We start from the raw sequence: 9,791 nt of genomic DNA, 5'->3' as shown, positions 1-9,791 counted from the left end.
GGGAGTCCACAACATCACTGGAATGATAGCAGGAATGTCAGCACTAAATAATGATAGACCATACCTATCAACTTCTTACTGCATGACATCTGGACAAGCCTGGTATGTAGTGGAGGACGGAGGCTGAAACACAGGGCCATATTTGAAATATTGCTGTTATAGGTTCATAGGTTCATAGGTTTATACTAGGCTATCTGCCCTAAGGCATTTATAAGCCTAGCCCAAATTTTTGTGGCTTACACCCTTATATGAAAAAATACTGTGCCCATTAGTTTGTTGTGCCTCTGTCCAGCAGTGACACAGAGATGATTCCCAGGGTAAACCTATGATCTCCCATCCACAGGTCTAGATTTCTCTTGAACAGAGTCATACTGTGAAAGTTGCTGGCGATACAGGATTGGTTGCAACATACCCTTACTCAGGAATATGAAGTCAGAAACACAAATGGATGTTGCCATGTACTGATAGCAATCAATGGAGACAATGCCACTGATATGTCAGGGACAAGACCTGTGTGGGGAATAGACAAAATATTACAGCCAATCCTCTGGCCATCATATGGATAGGCCCACAGTTGAGAGCTATACAGACAGACTGCATTCCATGCAAAACTAGCATGTACACACAAACCCTGTAAAACTAGCAGTATTCAATGCATATAACAGCAATACTCACACTGTCCCTAGGTCTGGAACCTTATACAAATATGTAGTTGGCCTGTGTCCACAAGTCCTGTTGTAAGAGGTATTCCTATCCGTTGTCTGTAACACTGCTGTCCCCACACATGAAGGATGTCTTCCATACAGGAAAGGTAAAGGGACAATGCCCACATGATGTAGTTATTTATAGTAGTGGGTTACTATGACACTGGCTATTCAAAGAACTGCACAACTGCCTGCATGCAGTTAGCAAGTGGGGAACAACAATTGGTGCATAGGCCATCACCTGAACATGAGCATCACCTACAAAAGCCATGCTTCAACCTATTCAAACCAGCTTGATCCCAGTAGTGAAGAGGGAGAGAGAGCGACACACAAAAAAAACACATAAACAAAAATTCAAAATAAGAAATAAGAAACAAGAAGACAACCTGTACACAGAAGGAACCTGAAGATAAACCAGGTATGTAAAACATGTAAGTGTGTAATTGAATGTATTACTTGATCTGTAATAATGGGATAGATGATTATGAAAGATGCATATGCGCCATCAGTACTTGCTGTAATGATGTCCTGCTTAACAAATGCTATGGACATAGCATCTGGCTCTGTCTGCTGTGGGCCATACCTGTCAACTATACAGATCTTCACAGAATCTCAAGATTTAGCCATCATAGTGTTTGTTCTGTTCCTCCAAACATCTATATTAGTCTGGCAAATAGCTGGAGATGGGAGTAATAAAGTCATAACAGACACACAAGTTTCAGACCCCACCACCTTCAGAACAGTCATGGTAATGCAAAATGTATCATGCTACAAACTTCATAGGTTTGTAATAGGCATATCTATGATCTGTCCCTATATATCCCCCCTAATGTTAAGCTTTGTCCACATGTGATGCTCTAAGAGGTGGATAGGTTGGGTCACAGCTGAGGAGCCTGACACAGCCTAGGAAAGGACAGCTCACATATGGCAACCACTACAGTGTCTGGCAAACAGCTGTGTCTGTGCCACTGCTAGGCCAGTTAATGGGATGTTGCCCAAATCCATATGTTATCTGTGAATATGAGTATTATACATGTTTGTATTGTAAACCTAGGATACCTATATAGGGCATTAGCATAGTAAAGCACTGTTGCAGATGTGTGTGTTAAACTGCATGTGATGTATTGAATTAATAACATTCAACTGTACTGTGTTCTTCTGGACAATGTTCACAGTTGTGACAGATATCTGTAGTCACTTACACATATACTTGTTTTATGGCAGCTATATTAATATGTTATCAAAATTGACTTCCCTGTTTTGTCACCCAGTGATGTGGACCAATGACCAGAAGTCCTGGTATAACAGGCTGAGACGTATGATTGAGCTGTAAGACTGTAAATACATTGTGCCATAATGACATAGAACACAAATGTATACCAGGTATCCCCTGAGCATGTGTATGTATGCATATGTTCAGCTGAAAGGCACAGAAGTAATAACATGGGTCACAGGCAGTCCTGAAAATAGGATGTGCATGTTGCACATGTGTGTAATATCACTGTCACTGCATACAACAAAGGAAAATGTGTACTGCTACTGATTGTTGCATTGCCATTACACTGATATGGGTACTACAGTAGGCATGCTTATCACATAGTAATCAGAGAAGTGTACAACTGTGTTAAGACCCACTGTCTATGCCTACCACTAACAGCTATATCAACACCCATATACACTGGATATCAAAGTGTACACAGCCCTGTTGAAATGCCAGGTCTGTGTGCTGTATGCCAATGAGACCACAGAAAGTCATGTCAAGACGTTTATCACCTCAAATGTGACCCATAACCTGTACAATTCTATTGAAAAAGAAACAAAGCTGTTTCATGGAAGGTGAGCAACCATTGCCAAGTGAAGATGTGATATGTCATTAGAGTACAAACCAAGAAAAATGGATGCTGTAATCATCTCAGCAGGTGTTTACACAACATATCAGTGTAAGGGTGTGCATACACATTCAACTGGCTTACTGTACTGAGTATTAATTCCCATATGTTTCTACAGGACAGGTTATGTTCTGTAATGAACTGAGCAGGCTATAGGGCACATCACAAGTGGAGATTGTGTTGACATGTGCTTTTGTGGGGTCATGTTCCAACTGCACAAGTACCATGCATTGTAACAGGAGTGTGTACACTTCATATCCATGTAGCTATATGGAGTCAGAAATACCTTACCTGTACAACCATTCTCCACCAATGATAGAGTAACCCCCCTTGGTGGGCAGCACCAAGACACAAAGCACATAATATGTTGCTATAGTGGCTGTACAGGGACACATAGGTGCAGACCACAACTTGGAAGCAAGTGCACCTCTATCTGAGCAAGCATGTAGGTTCACAGATGACTTTCTATAAGGCTAACTATGACTAGGAATTAGACATATGAAAACCACCAAGGCCAATTGCAACCATGTCTCCACATATGTACACAGTCTCAAAGCCAGTAACACAAGTCAACCTGTACTGGGGGTAAAGGACACCTCATACACACATGCCATGGAAACAGGCAACCTGCATCAGACAGGATAGGTGGGAACAGTGGCACCCTGTTCACAACATTAGTACAGGGGGATATGCACATCAACCACACTCCTGCCCGCATCAGTGGTGAGCATGGACATAATGCTGACTTATGGCAACAACAGCAAGTCTCCATAGGGCATGAAAACATCACAGTTTGCCTCCTACATGAACACAGGCATGTACTCACAGTTCCATCACACACTACAGTCAAACACACACATGCCACCATCCACATGGAAGATGGCCACTGTCATCCCTCTACACAAAAATGAATGGTGAATAGTGGATTATGCCATTAAGTGTCCAACATTGGGGGAACTGGACAGGTCAGGGCCAGGAGTATAATGCAAGATGTCAAAGCCATGATAGCTTACAGTGTTATGGTATAGTCTGGATTATTTGCAAGTAATATCCACTGTTGTACACGTGGACAACTGTATGAGGTCCTGTGACCTTTTTTCCTGTTTATGTCTTCCTGGTACAATGTCCTGGGAACATTTGCCCGCATTTACAAACCTGGAAAATGATGTAATCATCCAATACCTCATCATGCATCATGCCATACTATTCGGCCACAGGGCCCAGGATCTGCAGAAGAGGACCGCCCTGTGGAACGAGCTTGTCCACAGGGTAAACAATGCCGTCCTGCACAACCGAAATTATGAGCAGATGCGGCATCGCTGCACAGATCTGATCCACCACACCCATCAGCGTGCTGCTGCTGTTAAGAGGGACCAGCTAGCTACAGATGGGGATCATGCCATCCAGCCCCCACTGACACATGCTGAGGAGCTCCTCACCAGCCTTGGGGCACCCGCCTGCCAGACAAGCCAGAAGGCTGAAGATAGCATTGTGGAGGTGGGTGCCACCCACACAATAGATGAGGAACATGCAGGTAAGGCCCCAGGGCACATTACTAGACCACTGTTGCGTATCCATTTTCATCTGTAAAGTATCTACATGCATATGTCAGATATGATAGTCTGTTGCTGCAGTGTAGTAATGAACAGATGTGCATAATGTCTAGTATTGTGGGTTTGTACTGTCGATGTACTGAAATGCTGCTCCAACCCTGCACCAATGCCACAGGTGTGGCTACTGGCATTACTTCTCTACACAACTATTTACGTCCTTCTGGTATACAACTGGGGCAGCAGCCTGTAGCTGCTGAGTATGGAGTTATTTTGTTCAGGTTTGCCAATACACTGGCCATGTTATGGCCATGCTATTTGCCATGCACACATTTAACACACCTACCCAAAATGCATGCTGTACATGTTCACTTATTGTTGGTGTTAACTGCACTGGATCACAGTGGTCTCCATGGTGGCATATCTGAAGGTTATGTACGAGTCCTGCAGTATACCTAACAACCTGTCAGTGCAAGATGTGTGGACAGAGATGAACATAATGGTGGGACAAATGGCCTACAGTAGGGACATTTCTGAAACATTACCCTTATACAGTGGCTACAACAGTGTATACACCACTATTACAATGGCAACTCTTCCTGATATAAACAATGGCAAACCACAGTACCACATTCCACACATTTTACAACCTGCAATGTGATCCTAACATGAGCAATGAATGTGTAATATGGAATCCTATGTTAGGACAACTAATATGGGAAATACATATCTTAACAAACACTGGAAGCATATGTGTGCACACACTCCAAATAACATATTGGGGAAGTAGCTTGTGATGTACTGACAGCATTCACTCTTCTTGAGTACACACCTTTCATCAAGTACAGGGCCTCAATGTCACACCAAGTAATGGTCTGCTGTCCAAGATGTATGTCCATGACATTTGCCCACTCACCTGCAACAGAGGCAGCCATAGCTTGCACACATCTTACAAACCATGAAATGGATTCCATATCCAAAAGGTAGCACTCAGGAGTGGGAAAAGTAGCCTTACCTCACCATTGCATATACCATGGCAAACAGTGCACACAGTCATGTATCTGTGTATAAAGTATAGGACAACACTGATGTAGAAAATAAGCAGATGCCCATCCAAAACAGGTGACAAAACATGTTGCAAACTGGTCATGGAGGCTGCCCAGAAACATGCATCAACACTGAGGGACATGCAGGAATGTCTAGAAAGTACTGCCTGTGCAGTACCTGTGTCAACAATTGCCTGGAGTCAGCATAAGTGTGGCCTATGGGTTAAGGTAATCAGACGGAAGAGTTGTCCTACATGATACGTCATCCAGGGCACTCTACAGGTAGCATAAGCATAACATCAAGTCTCCCAAAGGCATGTGTTGCAATGTGTAATGGTGTCATGAGACCAAGGCTCAAACCTACAGACAGTATTCATAAAGATACATGTCATGCACAAGTAACACCTCACTCCACCTCAGGACCACCATCCCCAATATTTAGCTTGCTGGTGCCAGTGTACACCTTTAGGTTTGCTGTTCATTAGCTGGAACTAGGCTGGTAGACATGGTGTTTGGAATTTGAAACACTGCAAAATAACATGTGTGGCCCATAGTTGTCAAGCATCTGCATTAAGGCTGAGGATGGGGAGGAGTGTCGGCTTGAAACACAACAGTGAACTGAAGCATACATTCAAAGTTTGCCAAGAATGACTGCACCTGAACACAGTGAAGGTTATGAATTGTGCCAGCCATAATCCTGACACTACAGCAATAGTGAAGCCACTGTGTGACCACCAAGGGCTGTGCACATGAGCTGACCTTGCAATCTGGCAGAGTTGGGGGACATTTGTAGGGCAGAGTGAACAAATAATGGCAAGTGAAGATGGACCATGCTAGTATACCCCTTCCAAGAATAGTGACTGCTGTAGTTCACTTAGGTGCTTCAAAAAACATTGTGTTAAGGGTGTGCACACTTATGCAAACCACATATTGTATGCATCTCATTCAGCATCTGCACAACTAACACATTTGTTTGATACTGCATTGGACTGCACAGGTCATATGTCACATATCAAGTGTGCATAATATTAACAAATGCAGCATTGGGGCCCTGTTACATATCATAGAAGAGGCTAGCATGTCAACAAGGATGTGTACACTCCTCATATCCACATTAAACTTTGAAGGTTGTTAGTGTAATCAGATTTTATTGGACATACATGCACTGCTGATGATGAGATCTGCAAATAAAAGGGCAGGCATTAATTACTGACATCAGTCCTCATATCATCCCAAATATGTGTCAGACAAACATGTGAGCAACAGAGCAAACATAATTTCCACATATATACACATTCAGCAATGGTGTGTACACTTGTGAGGTATGGTGCACCGTACATGCCAGTGTGCTGTACAGGTGCACAGAAATACTGTGTACATGGGTGCAGTGTGTTCCAGGGGAAGGGGCATCACCTACTAACACAACTCATGCATCACAGAGATGTATACTGTTGGTAAAAAGGATTGAGTATGGCTGCAGTGCATGCTGTTGAGTGCCATATGTCATGTATGTTGACTGTTGGGTAATGAGAGGTCTATGTAATATCTTTGTGCCACCTCACCTGTAAGTGTATCAGTGTGTGTGTGTGTGTGTGTGTGTGTGTGTGTGTGTGTGTGTGTGTGTGTGTGTGTGTGTGTGTGTTTAGAAGTAAACCATAACATACAGGTCTTAATTTACATTTCTTGTCTGCCCCTCACAGGTGGCGAGGTGGGTCAAGGTCCATCCTGCAGGCAAACTGATGTTAGTGTCCATACAGACTCTGAAAATGAATATAGGCATAGTGTAGCACAGGCAGGGTTGTCAGGCAGGCTGAATCTGTGCCATGGGTTGGCATCCCACTTTTATCCACCCCATCCCCGCACACAGTCACAATCTCCATACATACCCCATCAAAAGTGGTCATAGATGAGGGACAGTTGGTGGGTGGAGGCATGGGTCAGGAAAGTGTGGTGACTATGGCAAGTGTGTCTGTACACAGCAGTCATAGCCAGATGACCGTTGAGGTACCACACAAGTAGATGTACAGGGGTGCTCGTAAGAGGGCTGCTGGCCATCATGCACCTGGCAGAAGTGCCACAGCAGGTGTCACCAGATGCATGTTTTGGGCCATCATAGAGGCACAGGCATGTATGGAATGTTACACCAGAGAGAGTCTGAGGCTCCAGAGGGCCTCTCTTTCTGCTGTACGTGACGACATCTGTGATCTTGCAGGTGCCCACCATTATTTTGCAGAGGTCATGGATAGATGGTTGGGTGAGATGGTGGGAATCCTCGACTGTGTGGTGCCTGTGGTAGAGCATGTGGTGGGAATAAGCCATCAGCCATGTGGACGTAGGTCAGAAACACCAACAGGTGGAGGTCTATGAGGATGTGCAACAACCAATGGCTGCTCCTGCAGTGGCAGTACCAGCACCAGCACTCCAGAGGGGGTGCTGTCCACACCACAACACAGCAGGCCACGTGCATGTGGTCCTGGCCAGTCCCGATAGGGACGCGTATCCAGCGGGCAATTGTCATCATCAGGGGAGAGTACCATATCTGGGCTTCTGTCTGGTAGTGCTCGTGCAACCCCTGGCAGGCACAGTTCCCATGTCCATGGCCAGACATGATGAACTGTACACCCTGCCATGTACGGTCTGCAGCTGTCCAACAAACTCCTGTATAAGGCAGCCACATAGCAGAAATGTGTGCGTACATACTTCCCACTAGTTAGTGACATACATCTTCCCAGCAGTCCACTGCTTTTTCAGAAATACACAACACGTATGGTGGCCAGGCAACAGTACATCTGACAAATATCTGGACATAACATCACACTAGGTAAATACACTGAGCTGCTAGGCATGTCACCAAGCACTGTCTAAACTACAGGCAGACTGCCACAACACTAACCCAAGTTTTCTATGGGGGAATACACATGTAATTGCAAATATAGCAGACACTACAGGCATGTAACAGCATGGAGTAACAGACACCAGTGTTAAAGTGCATACCCACAACCAATCTCAACACAGACACAGTCACATTATGGTAAGCCTAATTAATAATACAGTATATGGACTGTGTGAACAAAACCATCCTCATATTTGCCACTTACACACTAACCCTACATATACTGTCCCAATTCACAGTGTAGTCTGATGCCTGACTGTGGTATGGGACATGTCTCAGTCTGGCCCTACAAACATATACGCTGATAGGGTATCAGAAATTGGAGCAGCATGCAACGTCAGATAGAACAGGACCAATAACACTGACATCTACCCCAGTCTGTACACAGGCCAAATGACATAGACACAATACACTGCTACACAATACTGACACTGTGTCAACATTCACCATAAGTACACAGACCTCACTACTGTACAGATTACAACAGAATGTCCAGGTTTTGTCCTCAAATATGAGGCCTCCTATACACAACATGTCTGGCAGTCTGATATATCACTGGCTTGATATCAGGAATGATGTCAGTAGATAATGATATACTGTACATATGCACCCCAGGGATCACGTCAGTCGCCCTGCTAGACAGGGGTCCAGGAAAGTAAATAATGTGGGAAGAAATAGCCAGGGAATTGTTATGGCTAGGCTTGTATAGGCCCTAGGGCTGATAGCCTAGTACCAACCTATGAACCTATGAACCTATGAACCTCTTACTGCATGACATATGGACAAAGGGTGACAGACTTGGGGGATAGAGGCACAACCACAGAGCCAATATTGACACATTGCTGTGACAAACTTAGAAAATTGTTGGTGTAACAGGGTTTGTTGTGACATATCTCTTCTGGGGAATATGAAGTCAGTAACACACATGGATATCACCATCTACTGACTACAATCATCAGAGTATGCTGCTGCATTTCTAAAGACAGAAAATGTTTGTGTAACACACCACATCTAAGACTCCAAACTCTGGCCAGTCTGCAGATAGCCCTACAGGTGAGAGTTTCCACAACCACATAACACTGTCATGCCAGACTTTAAATCATGCAGAATAGCCATATCCACAGAAACCCTGTTAAACCAACATTACTTCAAATGTAGAACAGCAATACTTTCATTCTGTCCCCATGTCTGGAACATACATCTCCAATTTGTTGGCCTGTCTCCAAAGTGTCTGTTGTAAGAGGTATTTCCAACTACCCTCTGTGATGCTGTTTGTTAGACACCCACATGAAGTCTTGCTCACAGCGAAGGAAAATGGCCAACACCCACATGAAGTGCTTAGTTATAGGAGTGTGTTTCCATGCAATTGGCTATATGAAAACTCCAGCAAAGCTAAAACCTCCAATGAGTGACCTCCTAAACCCCTTGGATCAGAGGCACATTGGATATATGCAAATGACCCTTATGAATATCAGGTGTTTTAGCTAATTGGCAATTCTGAATGCCCATGACTTGTTTCATCATTTTAATGGACAATTTCAGACCAATAAAGCCAAACACCACTAGCTGTGGATATGCACCTTTCAGTCTTGTTATGACCTCATTAGCACAGCACAAGCAGAGTATTTGACTACATATAAGAAACACAGGACTGTTATACCCAGCTGATGTCCATTATCATTAGGGTCATTGCAAAAATATCCCGAACA

This window comes from Protopterus annectens, chromosome 2.part2 (genome assembly GCF_019279795.1).
Source record: "Protopterus annectens isolate FY-2018-M chromosome 2.part2, PAN1.0, whole genome shotgun sequence".
Lineage (NCBI taxonomy): Eukaryota > Metazoa > Chordata > Ceratodontiformes > Protopteridae > Protopterus > Protopterus annectens.
Note: the sequence above shows the minus strand (reverse complement) of the source record.